Source organism: Notamacropus eugenii, chromosome 1, assembly GCF_028372415.1.
Source record: "Notamacropus eugenii isolate mMacEug1 chromosome 1, mMacEug1.pri_v2, whole genome shotgun sequence".
NCBI classification, from domain to species: Eukaryota; Metazoa; Chordata; class Mammalia; order Diprotodontia; family Macropodidae; genus Notamacropus; species Notamacropus eugenii.
The window spans coordinates 144,233,002-144,252,472 of NC_092872.1; the positions used below are offsets into that span (position 1 = coordinate 144,233,002).

General features: G+C 39.7%; 1 long non-coding RNA gene across 2 annotated transcripts in view; it reads right to left on the reverse strand.

Moving 5' to 3' along the window:
- Window positions 1-5,792: 5,792 nt before the first annotated feature.
- LOC140508357 (uncharacterized) overlaps window positions 5,793-19,471 on the reverse strand; it is a 115,484-nt gene continuing 101,805 nt past the window's right edge. For both annotated transcript variants that reach the window (XR_011968397.1, XR_011968396.1), the window contains one exon: window positions 5,793-6,419. This is a non-coding gene — a long non-coding RNA (uncharacterized lncRNA). The remainder of the gene's footprint in view (window positions 6,420-19,471) is intronic.

Genomic DNA, 19,471 nt, shown 5'->3' on the forward strand with positions numbered 1-19,471 from the left:
AATAGAATGTTAAAAAATGTTGTTACACGCAACTAGGAAATAAAAAATAGAGGGAAAGGGGATAAGAGAAGGGAGGACTGTGATAGAAGGGAGGGCAGATTGCAGGAAGCAGTTATCAGAGTTCATGCTGTCTTGGGGTGGTAAAGAGGAGAGATGCAGAGAAAATTTGGAACTCAAAATCCTGTGGAAGTGAATGTTGAATACTAAAAATAAATTAATTAATTAAAAAAAATTTTAAAAAAGAAATAACAATTTAAAAAAGGGAATTTGGAGGAACCCTCACTATTTCATGCATCATAAAAACACAGTGAATGGTCTTTTTCTGAGGCTATCAGGATTAAGTGAACTGCCCAGGGTCACACAGATAGTAAGTACATGAGGCTAGAATGAATAGTGTTAAAGGTAAATATAGAAACAATCTCAAAAAAAAAGGTCTCAAAAGATAAGATATGATTGGAAAACATAGGAAACAAAAGTATGGGAAGAGTAAGACTATCCCATTTGGGGTTTTCTTGGCAGAGACACTGGAGCGGTCTTCCATTGCCTTTTTCAGCTCATTGTGCAAATGAAGTAACTGAGACAAACAGGGTAAAGTGACTTGTCCATGACTTGTCCACATGACTAGTATCAGAAGCTGAATTTGAATTCAGGAACACTAGTATTCCCAATTGTAGGCTCTGTGCTCCAGTACCATCTACCTCCTTGGAAAACCCAGCTTCAATTCCTTCCTTGGTTACTTCCTAACTACGAAAACTTGGTCAAGAAACTTAATGGTTTGAACCTCAATTTCCTTCTTTTTCAAATGAAGATGATATTCTTATCTCCTGCCTTCACAGCCTCCTATCTGTACAGCCTCCTGGCTGTAACTAGGAACCCTGGCACCTGAGGCAAACTTATTTGAGCTAAGGAGAAGAGTATCAATTAGGAGAGAGTCTAATGAGTGTTCAGAGTAAATCCTGGAAACCATCTAAACATCTGATAGAAAGAGGAAACACTTGTATATCTCGTAATACCATGCTCAGAAGAAACACACAGGAATACAGAAGTGGTCTCATTTGTGGGGCCTAAGACAATAATGTGCTCAGTCAGGACATATTTACTCACATTCTAATGGAGGAGACAACATAGAAATCGTGAGAGACAGTGTGCCCAGGGTGTTCAAAAGGTACAGGAGTTGGGAGTAGAAAAGATTGATCCAGGTACTGAATATGGTGGGGAGAGTGACCTGGGGCGAATAGCTTCAAAGCTCTGGGAAGACTGGAATGAACTTTAATAGACGAGAAAGGATGCTCCCCACCTCCTGAGAGGTGAAAGTCTCATGATGCAGAAGGAGACACACATTATTTTACATAATCAAAGCTGGGATTTGTTTTGCTTGGTTATGCGAATTTGTTACAAAGGTTTGCTTTTTTTTCTTTTTAATTGGAGAAAGAGAAAATAAAAACTTGATCATTGAAAAAAGACTAAAAGAAGGTAATGTTACAAAAAGACTGGAGAAATATAACATCTCAGCACTCCAGTCAATAAATATTTCTTAAGTCCCTTCTATGTGCCAGGAAAGGTGTCTAAGTGCTAGGGAAACAAAGAAAGACCCAGAACAGTACCAATTCCATGGGCCCTCAGTGTCTAAAGGGAGACACCTACACACAAATGTAATGCAGTGGAGCTTTTACAAAGGAATATATGCTTCCAAAGGTCACTAATTACAAAAAATAAGTCCTCCACCCCAACACATGGCAGGTTTAAGCCCCCTCCCTGCTGTTTCAGAGGAGAGGAAGGGAACTGGGCTCATTGCTTAGTTTCATTTCCATGGGCACAGTCCTAGGTCCAAGGCCCCCTAATTTCTCAGGGTGTCCATGCTGACATGACAGGTTACTGCACCAGCCCACCTGTAATCCTAACTCAGGGCTCCTCATCCAATGCAGATCCCTGCTGGCATTGATGGGGCACAGACTCTGGGAACCTCCTTGAATCGTTCCAGTTAATCTGACCTTTCATGCTCAAATCTGTTACCCTTACCCTAGCCAGGCCCTCTATTGTCTGTTACCTCTGAATTGCCCCCCTGCTTCCTACCCAACCCTTCCATTGTCTGATATCTCCCAATTGCCTCTAGCTGTTTCCCACCTTTAATCAGTCATCCCGTTAACATCCTGCCTGGACTCCTCATCAAGACCTTCCCTAAACCCCTCTTTCCATCACCCCAGATTACTAGACCACCCCCAGGTCCCTCCCACAGTCTTTCTATATATAAGTTCCTTCTTGCCATCCTTGAATAACTACTTAAAGAGGCCTATTCATTGAATAGGTGTTTCTCACTGAAAGTAAGAATCTAATAAGACCTTAGCCTAAAATGGCCAAGGTCCCGCATTGCATCCTGGATCATTTCCACTCATCCTGATGAATATCAGGTCACTGGACCCAGATGGCTCTGGAGGACAAAGTGGGGTTGGTGACCTTGCACAGCCCTTCCTCACTCACATCAAAGTCAACTGCAAGTTCTGTCATCATCTTGATATCATGGTCCTTTTTGAGAACAAAGGACAAACACAGCAACAACATTCATGTCATATCTCCCATTTCTCCATTACCTTTGTTTAGACCACCTGGGAAAGTAAGAGTCAACAGGAAGCAAATCTTGTATTTTTCACTTCTAGTTTGGTATCCCTTTTATTTATTTATTTATTTAATTAATTTATTTAACTTTTAACACTCATTTTCACAGAATTTTGGGTTCCAAATTTTCTCCCGCCCTTGTCCCCTCCCCCCACCCCAAAACACCGAGCATTCCAATTGCCCCCATCACCAATCTGCTCTCTCCTCTATCATCCATCTCTGCCCTTGTCTCCATCCTCTCCTCTGTCCTGTAGGGCCAAATAACTTTCTATACCCCTTTACCTGTATTTCTTATTTCCTAGCAGCAAGAACAGTACTTGACAGTTGTTCCTAAAACTTTGAGTTCCAACTTCTTTTCCTCCCTCCCTCCCCACCCCTTCCCTTTGGAAGGCAAGCAGTTCAATATAGGCCAAATCTGTGTAGTTTTACAAATGACTTCCATAATAGTCATGTTGTATAAGACTAACTATATTTCCCTCCATCCTATCCTGCCCCCCATTGCTTCTATTCTCTCTTTTGATCCTGTCCCTCCCCATGAGTATCGACCTCGAATTGCTCCCTCCTCCCCATGCCCTCCCTTCCATCGTCCCCCCCACCCTGTTTATCCCCTTATCCCCCACTTTCCTGTATTGTAAGATAGGTTTTCATACCAAAATGAGTGTGCATTTTATTCCTTCCTTTAGTGGAACGTGATGAGAGTAAACTTCATGTTTATCTCTCACCTCCCCTCTTTTTCCCTAAACTAAAAAAGTCTTTTGCTTGCCTCTTTTATGAGAGATAATTTGCCCCATTCCATTTTTCCCTTTCTCCTCCCATATATTTTTCTCTCACTGCTTGATTTCATTTTTTTTAAGATATGATCCCATCCTCTTCAATTCACTCTGCGCATTCTGTCTCTATGTGTGTGTGCGTGTGCATGTGTGTGTGTGTAATCCCATCCAGTACCCAGATACTGAATAGTTTCAAGAGTTACAAATATTGTCTTTCCAGGTAGGAATGTAAACAGTTCAACTTTTATAACTCCCTTATGACTTCTCTTTGCTGTTTACCTTTTCATCCTTCTCTTCATTCTTGTGTTTGAAAGTCAAATTTTCTTTTCAGCTCTGGTCTTTTCATCAAGAATGCTTGAAAGTCCCCAATTTCATTGAAAGACCAATTTTTCCCCTGAAGGATTATACTCAGTTTTGCTGGGTAAGTGATTCTTGGTTTTAGTCCTGGTTCCTTTCACTTCTGGAATATCCTATTCTATGCCCTTTGACCCCTTAATGTAGAAGGTGCTAGATCTTGTGTTATCCTGATTGTATTTCCACAATACTTGAATTGTGTCTTTCTAGCTGCTTGCAATATTTTCTCCTTGACCAGGGAACTCTGGAATTTGGCCACAATGTTCCTAGGAGTTTCTCTTTTTGGATCCCTTTCAGGCGGTGTTCTGTGGATTCCTTGAAGACTTATTTTGCCCTCTGGTTCTAGAATCTCAGGGCAGTTTTCCTTTATAATTTCATGAAAGATGATGTCTAGGCTCTTTTTTGATCAAGGCTTTCAGGTAGTCCCATAATTTTTAAATTGTCTCTCCTGGATCTATTTTCCAGGTCAGTTGTTTTTCCAATGAGATATTTCACATTATCTTCCATTTTTTCCTTCTTTTGGTTTTGTTTTGTGATTTCTTGGTTTCTCATAAAGTCATTAGCCTCCATCTGTTCCATTCTAATTTTGAAAGAACTATTTTCTTCAGTGAGCTTTTGAATCTCCTTTTCCATTTGGCTAATTCTGCTTTTGAAAGCATTCTTCTCCTCATTGGTTTTTTGAACCTCTTTTGCCAATTGAGTTAAGCCTATTTGTCAGGGTGTTATTTTCTTCAGCATTTTTTTGGGTCTCCTTTAGCAGGGTGCTGACCTGCTGTTCATGCTTTGCTTGCATGTCTCTCATTGCTCTTCCCAGTTTTTCCTCCACCTCTCTAACTTGATTTTCAAAATTTTTTGAGCTCTTTTTGAGCTCTTCCACGGTCTGAGCCCATTGAGTGGGCTGGGATACAGAAGCCTTGACTTCTGTGTCTTTTCCTGATGGTGAGCATTGTTCTTCCTCATCAGAAAGGAAGGGAGGAAATGCCTGTTCACCAAGAAAGTAACCTTCTATAGTCTTGGTTTTTTTCCCTTTTCTGGGCATTTTCCCAGCCAGTGACTTGACTTCTGAATATCCTCTTCACACCCATTTCGCCTCCAGATCCGCCCAGCCAGAGCTTGGGGTCTGAGATTCAAATGCTGCTCCCCAGCCTCAGGGCTTTGGGCAGGGGCAGGGCTGCTAGTCAGTGTGAGATTAAGTTCAGCTGCTCAGGTGGGGGCAGGGCCGCCTCCCTGGCTTAGTTCCCTCAGAGGGTTTATGCAGAAACCTTCAACAATGGATCCTGGCTCCTGCCTGCTTGGGGAGCCCTGGTCTGCTCCCGCCTCAGCTGCTGCCTACCAAGGGGGCCTGAGTTATGGGGGCACCCCACTCTCGACCCGCCAAAATGACCCTCTCACTGACCCTTGTCACCTGTGGGTGGAGGGATCCACGTGGCTGCTGGAGATTCTGTCCCTGAAGCCTGCTCGTATCTGCTCCCTGCTTGAATCTGCTCCTCTTGGCGCTGGACGGCCAACGCAGGGCTGGGCTCTGCTCCATGTCAGCAGTGCAAAGAACCTTTTGCGAGAGGTTTTCAGGCTCTCTGGAACAGAAATCTCATCCACTCCGCTGTTCTGTGGCTTCTGCTGCTCCAGAATTTATTGGCAGTTCTTTTTTACAGATATTTTATGGGCTGTGGGTTCGGAGTTAGCGTATGTGTGTGTTTCTACTCCATCATCTTGGCTCCGCCCCCTAGTTTGGTATCCCTAAAGCCATGCTGCTCTAGAAGGGCAAGGATAAAAAGTTTCCATGCAATTTTCATAAAAAGACTTTTGTGGTAAAAAAAAAAAAGAACTAGAAATAAGATGGGTACCCAGCAAATAAGGAATAGCTAAATGAATTGTTATGTCACAATATCAGAGATCCAGCGTTGAAAGGGAATTCAAAGATCAACCAAACCAACCTCTTCACTTTACAGATAAGGAAACTGAGATCCAAATAGTTTAAGTGATGTGGCAAATATCAAAAGCAGAATTTGACCCCAGGTTCTCTGTTTCCAGAATAATAATCAGAAAGTCAAAGAATATGAGCAAAATGGAGTTTTATTATACAACAAGAAATAATGAATATTAATCATTTAAGAGTCACATGGAAAGACTTGTATGAACTGATCTGGAGTAAAGTAATCAGAAGCAGGGTAAAAATACATATAATGATTACAATAGAAACGAAAAGAAAAGAAAACTGAACACCAAATAATTATAATATTCAAGTTAAAAGAAAGACTGAGAAAATGTATCTCCTTCCCATCATTGGAAACATGTAATATTATGGGGGTGGAACATTGCCTACTCTGTCAAAAAAGCTTATGTCATTGACTGGTTTTGTTAAGTGATTCATTGTTATGAATGGCTTACTTAGGAGCAGAGGCATATTTAGAAATCCTTATGATATAAAATCAAAAGTCATCAACATTGAAACTTTTTTGAAATGAAATTAATGATTTAAAAAACAAAAAACACATTGTACCAGAAGCTTTATTCAAAAGTTTATGCATTTGAACAGGTCCGTGAAATTCCTTACAGTTTTAAAAGGCAGCATGGTGTAGTAGATAGAGCACTGAGCATCAGGAGACCTGAGTTCCAATTCCAACTTTGCCATTTACTATCTGTTTGTCCCTTGTCAAGTCAGCCAACCTTTTTGAGTCTCATCTGGAAAAGAATAATAAAATTTGTTCTCCTTACCACACTTGGTGGTTGTGAATCAAGAGCTATGGAAACCTTAAGCATGATATAGATGTAAATTATTGTCAATCTAGAGGAGCTCTCTCACCAAAGGTGACTCCATTTATAAAATTTTGGAGCTGGGAGGGGACCCAAGGGATCATCTAATTCTTGCTGCAGCCACATGTGGCCTGAAACATTCTCCAGTGTGACCAGAACACGATTAAAATGTGATTGGGAAATATTTAACAAAATAAATAAAAATACAATCAAACATAGATAACATGACTTTATGTTCTGATTAGTGGCACCCATTTTTATTTGTTTGACACTATTAGTCTAATCTACCCACTGAGAGTAAGAATTTATTCTTCAACAACCCTGGGATGTGGCCATCCATCCTCTGCTTAGACCGATTCAGGTATCTTTCAAAAGAGAGGTAAAGGGTAAGAGTCTGGAAGAAGACTAGGCTGAGAAGGCTGGATACCCACTAACAAGTTCCATGCTTACACTTCTGGTTGACTTACTTTCTTAGAGAATAAGGCCATGTAATGCACAAGCCTTTCTTCCTAGGGCCTTGCCTGATCCTACCTCTTCTGTTTTATAAAAACCAAATATCCTCAACTTACTGAGTATGAAACAGGTCAGAGTTATATTTATTTATCCACATATGCCCAAAGATACAGCCAGTAATTCAGTATAATTCAAATAGTCATAATTCTCATTAACCAATCAAATTTGTGAGTATAGGGACCCCAAGTGTATTTGGTTGTATTTTGTCAGTAAATGAAAAAGGGCAAATTAAATTATTGCAGAATTTCCTCCCATGTAATCCTTTTCCTTCTCCCTTTATGCATACAAGCAGCTAGGACATAGCACAAGATGATATCCCTATGGAATTTGGTGCAATATTTTGTCATTCTGATTGAAATGTGTGTTGTCTGGTCCCCATAGTTTAATTTAGAACAATTAAGGTTCAGGGTACATAAGCTAGCAAAGCACATTACAAACAATGGCTGCAGAATAAACGGCAAATCAATCCACACTAAATCACCTTGAAAATCCCTGCAAATGCAACAAAGCAATGGAGATAGTTGGGCCTTTCATGAAATCATGCCTCCATCTTTGCAGCAATAAGGAATCGTCATTATTCAGTTATATAATGATTTTGTCAAAGAGGCAAAACCTTCCCACACATGAAATAAAACCTTACCACAATGAAAGCTGTGGGGTGGAGGGAAGGAAGAATTTCAGCAAAAAGAATAATCATTTTGCCCAAAATTTGGAAGATGAGAAAAAAAAAAAAGGCTACATTTTTCTATCTCCGAAAGCAATCTGCTTTACCAGCTTAACTTACAGAAAATCTGCTTTCGTTATTAATTATCTTACTTATAAAATCATACCTAGAGAGTTAGAGGGGACCTTCAAGATCATCCAGCCTAACCACCTTATTTTACAGATGAGGTAATTCAGAAAGAAAAGTCAAATGACTTGCTCAAGACTTAACATGTACTGACAGAGTCAGTATTATAAACAAGCAGCTAAGTGTGCAGTGGATAGAATGCTGGAATCAGGAAGATGAACTCAAATAAAGAACTTTCTAGCTATGTGATCTGGTCAAGTCATTCCTTTCCCTCAGGCTCAGGTTCCTCATCTGTAAAATGGAAATAATAACAGAACCTACTTCACTGGTTGTTTTAAGGATCAAATAAGATAATATTTGTATTCCTAGCACTTAGCACAGTGCCTGGCACATAGTTAGTACTAAAGTACTTGCTAACTAACTGATCCTCCCCTGCTAATAACGGATAAGAAATATCTTCATGGTAGGTAAGGAACTCATACCCTTTTTTAGTAAGAAAGGTAGCTGGCTCTGGGAGAGATCTGAACATATTCAAGAGACATTCATTACAGACCTCAAATCACCTGTTACTACATATGTGCTTTCCCTGAGCATGAGAGTAAAAGGGGATTTAATCCATCCATGAAAGTCAGTCATTACTGGTGATCGGTGAAACCGTCTCTTATAATCCTATGAGGCAGAACAGTAAAAGATCATGTTTTGATGAGGGAAGAATATCTGTTTGATAGCCATGTGAAAAAATGCTCCAAATCACTAACAGAGAATTGCCAATTAAAGGATTTATCATGCCCCTCAGATTGGCAAAGTTGACCAAAACAAATTACAAACTGAATTGTAGGTTATGGGGGGAGGGGAAGACACACTGATGCACTGTTAATGAAGCCATAATTGGTTCAGAGGTTCTGGAAAGCAATATGAAACTATGGCCAAAAAGTTACTAGACTGTGCATACTCTTTAACCCAGTGACACAAAAGTTCTAGATCTATATCAAAAACAATCAAAGAAAAAGGAAAAGTATATATTAAATATATATATATGTGGAAACTAAGGATCTCTGCATCAATTAGGGAATGGATGAATAAATTATGGTTATATGAATGGAATGGAATATTATTGTGATATAAAAAGCAACGAAGAAGACAGTTCAGAGAAACCAGGCAAGATTTACATGAACTGATGCAGAGTTAAGTAAGCAGAACCAAGAGAGCAACTTACACATTAGCAACAACTTTGTAAAGACAAACATCTTTGAAAGTATTAAGAACTCTCATTAACTCAATAATTAATGACTCCACAGGACCAATAATGAAACATACTGCCCATCTTTTGATAGACTAAATGTAGAATGAGACACACATTTTTCAAATGGCTTATATGAGAATTTAATTTACTTGACTGTGCTTATTTGTTGCAAGGGTTTCACTTTTCCATGTCCCCCTCTCCCCCAAAGGAGATTAGAGAGGTAGACTACAGAAAATACGCTAATTGGAAGGAAAAAATTCCACTTGATTCTGCCATCCCTTCATTATCATCCTCTATTTCTCTCTGTTTTATAGCCAAATACATAAACTGTTTGTACTTGTTACCTTCCCTTTCTCACCTTCCATTCACATCTCAAGCCCTTACAAATCTGGCTTCTGACTTCATTATTCAAATGAAACTATTATCTACACAGCTACCAAGGAACCCTTAATTGTCCAGTGTGGTGACCTCAAGCCTCCTCCTTCTTGACTTCTCAGTAGCATTTGACACTATTGACCACCTCTTCCTCTGAGACTCTCCTCTCTGAGCATTCATGTCTCTGTATTCTCTTTGTTTCCCTCCTACCTGCCTGGCCATTCTTTTGCAAGATCATTATCCATGCTCTATCCCCTAGGCTGTCAACACTCTACTTGGTCTTCATTTCTCTCTACCTTCTCATTCTTTCAGAGCTATCAGCAGCTGCCATGGGCTCAATTATCATCTCTAAACAGATAACTGATAACTTTATATATTCAGCCCTAGCCTCTCTCTGGAACTTGTTCCTTTATTACCACATGATTATTAGAAATCTGTAAATGAAATCACCACAGGTATCTCAAACTAAGTGTCCAAAGTAGACCTCATTATCTTTCCCTGCAACTTTGTCCTCTTCTTAACATTACTTTTTCTGTTAAAGTCATCATCATCCTTCTAGTCTAGATGTGCAGCCTCAGAATTATCCTCCACTCTTTCTTTTCCCTTTCCCCTCATATAGAATCAGCTGCCAAGTCTTGTTGATTCTAACCTCCATGATATCTCTGCTATCTAGTCTTTTCTCTCCACTCATATGGCCACCATCTTTCAATTACCTTCTATACTTCTCCCTTGGAATATTGAATTCGCTTCTTAACTGATCTCTGTCTCCAGTTTTTCCTCCCTTCAAATAGCTGATAGTCCCAAAGCCTGGTACTGACAATGATGCTCACCTCCTCAAGAAGGGGGACAGAGAATTTATGTAGTGCCTGTTATTTGCCAGGCATGATGCTAAACACTTTACAAATATTATCTCATTTGATCCTCATAACAGTCCTTGAAAGGAGGCTATTATTATCACTTTACAGTTAAGGAAATATGCAAAATAAGATTAAGTAACTTGCCCAGGGTCACACAGTTAGTAAGTACCTGAGGCCAGAGTTGAACTTAGGTCTTCCTGACTCCAGGCCCAGAGCTTTATCCAATGTGCCACCAGCTGTTTCAATGACTCATAAGTTCTGGTGACTTCCTCTTGCCTCTGAGATAAAATACAAACTCCTCTGTTTGACTTCAGCAGGTTTTTTGCACCTTTGTGCACGCTGCATTCCAGACAAACCAGACTACTTGCTGGGTCTTATATGTGACATTTGCATAGGGCATCTCCCATTCCTAGAATGGACTCCTCTACCTCTTCCTTGTAGAATCCAAAACGTTCTTCAACACTCAGCTCAGATGCCATATGCTTCAGGCTGGACTCCGCTCCCCATTACCACTGAACCTTTTTGCATATGTCTTCTATTTATTTATTTTAGTATATATTGTTTCCTCCAAATAAAATGAAAGCTACTTGAAGGCAGAACTATTTCATTTTTGTCTTTTCGTCCTCAGTACAAAATACATTGCCTGGAACATAGTACATACTTAATAAATGCTTGTTGAATTGCATTAAAGGATTAATCCTTACTTATTGCTGATTTGACCCCAGGCTGTCTAACTCCAAGACCAGCTCTCTAACCATTGCACCACAATGCCTCTCCCTCTTCTTTTATGTCTCTTATGTCTGATGAGGAGCAGGTGTTTAATAAATATGTGTTAAATGGAAGGCAGGGTAGTTCAGTTGAAGGATGCCACACTGGGAGTCAGGAAAAGCTATTGAGTTGAGGAAATTAATTCACTGCAATGCTAAATAACTCATCCAATATCATACAAGGGAGTGATCTCAGAGCAACACTTGGAATTTACACAGTCTGGTATTTCTATTCCACTGCTGACTGAATTATCTAAGGTAACAGTAGAGAATCCTGATAAATCAGTTGTCTCATATACTACAGATAGGTAAAGGGAGGCAGAATGGTGAATATAAAGGGCAAAAGAATGTGAACAAAAGGGATCCTGGTTCCAGATTCATTTCTACCACTAACTACCTAGATGAATGTAGGTCAGTCACAACCAATGAGCCTCAGTTTCTTTATCTGCAAAATGAGGGGTTTGTACTAAGTCAATACTAAGACCCCTTCTAAAGGTCCTGGGAACCAAGAAAAAATACAACAAGGAAGAAGATAACTCATCCCTGACACAGCTATAAGTGTTCATTTTGCGTGACTTCATTCCACCTACAATGGAAACTACACTGCTGGTTGTCTGGCTGAATGATCCTTCCTTGAACTATGTAGGTATATTCCCAGCTGGAGGAGAATCCTGAAGGTACAATCAAGGGGATTGTCCTAGCCCAAATTCCTTGAAATCCCCAAAGAATCTAACTTACTCTCTCCAACTTCCCTCTACTCATTTCCAACCTTCCTTTCTTCAGTCCTCCCTCTCAGATGTAGAGAGAATGTGGCTGGATGAGGGGAATGATTTATCAGTTATCCAAAGGAAGGGCCTTCAGTTTTAGAAACACAGAAAGACTTGGGTTGAGGGTGAGAGGGTCAAAAGAAATTGCTTCTAAACCTCAGATAGTCCCAACCAAAATTAGTCTCCCTCATTTCTTTATTTCACTAGATAAATATCTCATTCTAATTTTTCCATTCCACTTTAAAATAGCTACACAGCTTCTCCCATCCCTTTAAGCCAGACTGACTTCCCTCAGCTCAGGTAACATAGGTGAGCTTCCTGGTCAAAAAAAAAAATATACCATGTAAATGTAAGGCATTTATCACTAGTATTGGTATTACTCTATCATGCCACAACATCGAATTTGACAATCTAGCCCAGAGAAAACCAGTAGGGGTTATACTAAGAAAACTGGCACTGTGTTATTTGCATGTTCTCACAATGATTTCTGAAACTCCCTGCCATCTCCCCAACAGTCGGATTGGGCTAATAATCTCTGAAGTGCTCATTAATGGAGATAAGCTGCACTGTGGGGTTCAGGTCTTGCTTACTTTTTCACGGCACGACTAAAATTTCAATCAACACATTTGAAGACTTCTTATAAATTGTCACAAGAGGTAGCTGAAATTAGTCTTCCATCTCTTGGAATGGATGATAATGTTAACCCAAGAAGCTAATTTTTTTAAAAGTGTATATCCCTGTTTTCCCTGCATGTTGGTCTACCAAATCTATGGTACACACACTTAGAGATTATACCATAGTGATTCCTTTACAGGAGGCATTGCTAGACTCTAAGAAAAAAAAGCTAATGTGCTTTGAAATAGAGTTAAGTTTTCTCCAATAATTTTTAACATTTGATCATTCAGTGCTCCTGGTGACCTTCTGCCAAGGTATTCTCTTCCTTTGTAGTTGGGAGAAAGTAAGAGATTACATGTTTTGGGGTAAGCATGGGAAGGTCCTTCCCAGTTATTTTGATGGGGTGATACTTACGACTGCTAACATTGTTGAAAATAATGCACCAAGATAAATAAAACAACAGACAAAGCAGTCATCACAGAACAAGTCATGGAATTCATAACCTAATATTCCTATTTCAGATCTAACAGTTTACCAAGTGACAGGAGAGAACCCTAATAAATCAGATATTTCATCTATGTTCCATGTGAAATGTCTATGGAACATCCAATTACCTAAGTGCGTAAGTAAAGAGAGTCAGAGTGCTATAGTGGAAAGAGAACAGGAATATGAAAACAAGAGACTGTTTCTAGATCCACTGCTGCCTCTTACAAACTATAAAGCATGGAGAAAAGAGCAACAAACATTGATGAAGTGCCTACTGTGTGCTAGGTGCTGCACAGGGTGCTAGAGATGTAAGGAATGAACAAAAAATAATCCCTGTCTTCAAGGAACTGTTATTGTACCATGCATACCCTGAATAACTATAACATGTACACAAATAATTAAATAAAAGATCAGTTGAGTAGAGGGGGGAGAGGGTAGTGGAACTAACCATCTCAAGGATCAAGAAAGTGTCCCTCATTTGAACTGAACCTTGCAATAAGTCAAGAGTTTTAGGAACCTGAGTGATGAGGGGGTCACATTACAAGTATAGGACATTATATGTGTAAAAGCAGAGAATAGAAATCAAATGCTAAGTTCAGGGAACAAGGAGATCACTTTAACTGGAACATAAAGAGTATTAAGGGAAATAATAGAAAATAGCTCTTGAAAGGCAGGCTTAAATTCCTAAACCAGATTGCTCAGGAATGTAAAAGTCAAACTGAGAAGTCTATGCTTTATCCTAGCAATAGGGAGCAACTGAAGATTCTTGAGAAGAGTCAGGAGTCTTGAGTGACATGGGTAGGCTTGTGCTTTAGGACATTATATTGACAATTGTGTGGCAAATCTTTCCAACCACAATATTCCTCTAGATAATGCTTGCATGGCTGTCAATCATAGAATGTCAGTTCCAAGATTTAAAGTTAAAGGTCACTGAAAGGGTAGAGGAGAGACACATGGTGCATGTGAACAGACTGCAAGACATGACAATACCACACATGAGAAACACATGAATCATATCATTCAAAAAGTATTTGAGTGAAGGGATAAAAACTGGACCAGTAAGATAACCAGAACAAGAGATGACTGAAAGACAGTCCGCATGCTTCATCAGTGTTCATAAAATGCCAGGAGATACAAAGGAAACCCCTGAGAATATTGGAAAAAGCCATTGTGAAGAATTTATAGGGAGAAATGAGCCAAAGTCACATAGGGTGAGTAGGCAGAGATTGGTTTCAGTCTGACTTGTATCACTTAAAGGAGTACCCACAAGCTCACAAGATCTCAGCATCATCAAAGTAAGACGGGAATGGACTGAAGAGTCAGTTAATTGACAGCCATTTATTAAATGCCTGTGATATGCCTGGCACTGTGCTAAGCCCTGAGGATACAGAAAAAGGAAAAAGAGAGTCCCTGCCTTCAAGGATCTTACAGTCTAATAGAGGAACCAACGAGGAGACAAATATATGTGTGTATACATTACATATATTTACACATATGTATGAGTTATCTATAAGATAAATCATAAATAATCAACAGAGGGAAGGGTTGTGCAATTAAGAATCCTTTCTGCTTCTTGTAGAAAATATTTTAGTGGAGAATTTAAAGAATCCAGGAAAGCAAGTAGGTGAAGATGAGGAGAAAGACAAGAGAAGAAAGAATGGAACAAGAAGACCAAGTAGAAATATATTGCCAAAGCCTAGTTAAGAGCTGATGAGGGTCTAGTGAGGGCCTAAGCCAGTGAACATGCAAGGGGATGGATACAAAACTTATTGTGGAGGTAGAATCCACTGACTGGAAAGAGGAGGCAAAGGAGAGTGAAGAGTCAGGATAACTTTTAAATTATGAACCCAGGAGATGGGAATAAGAGTTGTGCCCTTAACAGAAATGTAGAAGTTTAGAGGACAAGTAGATTTAAGGAAAAAAATAATGTTATGTTTTGGATATATTAAGTATGAATGCCTATGAGAAATTCACTTGAGGGTATCCAATCCGCAATTGAACATGAAGGACTGTTGCTCAGGAGAGAGATTACGGCTGGATGTCTAAATTTGGAAGTTATTTTCACAGAAATAGTCATTCATAGAATCACAGAATTCTAGAGTTCAGAATGATGTCAGTAGTCATCTATTCCAACCCATATCCCTAAAAGAACATCCACTATAAGATATCCAAAAAATAGTTGTCCAGTCTTTACTTAAAGATACCCAGTGAGAAGGAAGCTGCTACCTCCACTTTCAGATATTCCTAATTGCTAGGATGTAATGTCAAGCTTAAATTTGCCTCTTTTTAGCTTTCACCCAGTTGCCCTCTGGGGCCAAGGAAAATAAATCTAATTCCTCTCCCAAGTGACAACCCTTCAAACTTTTGGCTATAGAGTTCCCTTTATGATTCACCTTCCAATAGTTTCTTCAAGTGAAGAATGGTTTTCATAAAGACCTTCACCATTCTGGAGGCCTTCCTCAGAATGGTCTTCAGCTGAACACTTGCTTTCCTAAAATTCCTTCCCAGAACTGAATACAACACTCTAAAAGTAGTCTTACCCAGGCATAGTAGATTAGAAGTAATGCCTTCTGATTCCTGGAAGTTATGCCTCCTAATGGAACCTAAGATCACATTACTCTTTTGTGACTGCTCCAGGTCACATTGTTGATTCACATTGAATTTGCAGTCCACTCAAATCCCCAGATCTTTTTCAAAGACTATCTAACAATGGTTCCCTATCTTGTAATTGTGAATTAGTTCCCTGAACCAATGAAACCCAGTTTTCTAACCTGTTATCCAATGTATTAGTATGTCTCCTCGTTTTGTGGCATGCACAAAACTGATAAGTATAAAAATGCCAAATGGCCCAGTGTTAAGAATAACTAGGTGGCACAATGAATAGAGTGCTGGGCCTGGAATCAAGAAGATGTACATTCCTGAATTTAAATCTGACCTTTGACACTTACTAGCTTGTGACCCTACACAGGTCACTTAACCCTGTTTGCCTCAATTCCTCATCTATAAAATGGGCTGGAGAAAGAAATGGCAAACTCCTCCAGTATCTTTGCCAAGAAAACCTCTAATGAGGCCACAAAGAGTCAGAGATAACTGAAACTGCTAAACAACAACAAAAGTACAAATCCCTTGGGCACTCCACTGTATCTCTCTTTCCAAATTAGCAGTGAATCCATGAGAGCCTAAAAGAAAAAAAGTCTTTTAACCTCCCTGGACCTTCATTTATAAAGTGAAGTCATCTTGCTAGATCACCTCAAAGGTTCCTTCAAACTTGAAATCTTTAAATCTGTAAGTTAGATCCAAAAGGGATAAAAAAGGAAGATAGAATCAATGCCTTCACAGGACTTAGGAGCTTGTCAAAGAAATCAGTCCTAAACACATGAATGTTTAGAAAGCAATGCAATTCTGACCAGTATCAAACCTCACTCTTTTTCTACACATAAAGTGTTAGAGCTGGAATGGATCTGGGAGATCACTTAGTACAATTTCCTCATGTACACATAGGGAAACCGAGTCACAAAAAGTTAAAATGCCTTGCCCAAGGCCATGCGGGAAGTTGTTGGCAGTTAACCCTTAGTCCAGTAGTGTTTGTTCTTTTTCTATGCTGCCTCAAAGAGTAGGGTGGAGACAGAATAGAGAGTTCCCACCCCAGACAGGGAAGGTGAGAGGAGGGGAAAGATCAGTTCAGTTTGGGAAATGTTGATTTTGAGGTCCCAGTGAGATCATAAGCAGTTGGAGATGTGGGACTACAGTTTAGGGAAGAAATCTGGTAGTCATCTGTATAGAGAAGAGGATTAACCCATGGGAGCAGAAGAGGTCACTGAGAGGAAGATAAAGAGTAGAGGGCACCTAAGAAAGAATCTTGGAGAAAACCTACACTTAAAAGGCCAGAGAATGGGGAAGAAGAAAAGTTAGACAAGGCAGAGGAAAGCCAGGAGGGAGCATATCATGTAATCCAAAGGAGAAAAACGCATCCAAGAGGAGTAGGTGCTAATAGTCCCAAAGGCCATGTCCTTCCAGAGGATGACTTTTAGTAGTTCTTACCAAGCTTCTTACTGAGGGTTTTGTATATAGACCCCAAAACAAACTTCGTATCTGTCCCCCAAGGATCAACTTAGATAAGTATACAGATCCTCATGAGAAATCTGGCCATCGTATGAAAAATTATTTTGGCCACAGAATTTAAAGACTCTCCAGCTAAGTATCAAAATGAGTAAATAGGGTGGTAGGCTATAATCTCTATTTGTCACTTGAGGGTGGATTATCTGGAACGCCTTCAACTTCTGACAGCAATCCAAGACTCAAGGTAACAATCTCATGGGTCATTATGCCAAAAGTCTCACATCATTTGGCCTTCACACTTGTTACATAAACAAAATCACAAAAAACATTGTATTGTTCATTCCTCCAGATTCACAACTTTGAAGTCATTCTTGATTCTTCCTTTTCTCTCTCTTCTCATATCCAGTCAGCTGAAAAAATCTTGTCAATTTTGACTTTACATAGCTTTTGTTTATTTATTTGATTTGATTTTTGAGACTTGTTCTCTCTACCTCACTAAGCCCTGAGCCACAGCTACTCATGGGCCTGATCCCACTATTAATCAGCTTGGAAGCTGCTCTATTCCCAAACTGGGCCAGTTTGCCCCTCCTTAGGCATTGGTGTCAAACTTAGTGTGGACACTCAACTAGCCTTAGCTCCACTGCAAGCTCTGAATTTCTAAACTCTAACAATCTACGAGCCCCCACCTCCCCAGAAGCAAATTATAGATGTGAGCCACCACAACTGCTGACTGTCCTCCATCTCTTACATCCATCCCCTTCTTTCTGCTCAGAACTACCATCTTCATTCCTAATTGGTTTCCCTTGTTCTTATCTAATCTGTCCTATTAACAGTTACCAAATATTCCTAAAAAATGAACCTAACCCTTCCTTAAGAAAGTAGAATGGTTCCCTTCAAGGCTTAGGTCAGATATCACATTCCCTGGGCAGCCTTTCCTGATCCCCCTAGATGTTGATGCCCTCTGTTTCCTCTTACATTTACTTATCTGATTGCATGTTGTATCCCCTACTAGAATGTAAGCTCTCTGAGGGTGGAGATAATACTTTTTGTCTTTATATCTCCAACATCTATCACTATGTCTTGTAAATATAAAAGCTAAATAAATTCTGGTACAATTAAAGTAAGTCAAGTAAAGTGAATGTAAGGGGATTGGGGCCTCTAAGTCAGAGAAATAAATATATAGTTGATAACTACAGTAGTCATGTTGCCTTCCCCTTTGTCTACAGTTGTTTTCCTAGCTATTAAAATTAAGCATGAAAGGCAAATGATGAGGCAAAGAGGAAAATCAGGGGGGGAAGAAAGAAAATACAATTATGAGATTTGAAAATTCCACACCAGTAGCCTGTCAAATTCTTGATTTATGAAAAGTTTTAATGAAGTGTAAACAAAACCAAGCCCAGGTGGTATGATTCAATCAGGCCCTTTAATGTTGGACTTCTCGCTGTCAGAAATCAGTAAGACAAGTGCAGAGAATACTAATTTCACATGGGATTTATAATAAAGCAAAAACTTCAGATTGAATTATATAGTAATTATGAACTGCCTGGTGTTTGTTTCGAAGACCAGGGCACCTGCCACTGGGCATAATCCATAGTATATGAAGGCCCTGTTGAAAAACCTGATGGTTCTGCCAAGCTGCCTTTTCTAACATTTCTTTGAACAACCAGTGGCACACATGAAACCACTGTGTTCTCATCTTAAATCAAACATCAGATAATTTTTTTGCCACACAGTGGGATACATCACTATGAGTCCCCCAACGTCACATCATTCAAATTAAACTGACCTTGAGCCCATAACCTTAAAACCACTTACTTTGGCAGCCAAACAATTATCACATTTTAAATGGTTTGTTAGCTTTTACAATGGGTGAGATGTTTTATTAACAGAAGTCTTTAATTGCATATGTGGTGCAGTGGGTTTGAAGTGAGGGAGCCTGGGATTGATTTCTAACTCTGCTACTTAGTACTGTGGGATCTCAGGCAGTCCTCTGGACCTCAGTTTCCTCATCTGAGAAAAAAAGGGATTGGACAAGGTCCCCTCCAGCTTTAAATCTGTGATCCTATGATCTATGGCAGGTTTCACTTAAAGGATCCTAGTTAGTCTAGCTGCCAATCTCTCCTCCTCTAATTCTCCCTACCTTTCCTGTCACCACCACCCTCTCCCACCTCTACCCTATCACCAACACTACCTCTTTGCACAAAGTAAAGAGTTCACAGAACCTAAGATTTAGAACAGAAATGGACCTTAAAGAACACATCTAGCCCAGCTCCCTCATTTTACAAATGAAGGCCATGGAGATAAAATAATCTAGGCGAGGTCATACAGGCAGTAGCTTCCCTTAAAACATTATTTTCAGAATTCATTCCCCCGTGGGTAAGAATCTACAATGGCTATGGACTTTTAGATCAAATTCAAATCAAATTTGGCTTTCACCCAAGGCCCATTTCTCCCATAAAGCTCTCCCAGACTCACAACAATCTTTTCTTTATTTTTGAGTACCTGGCC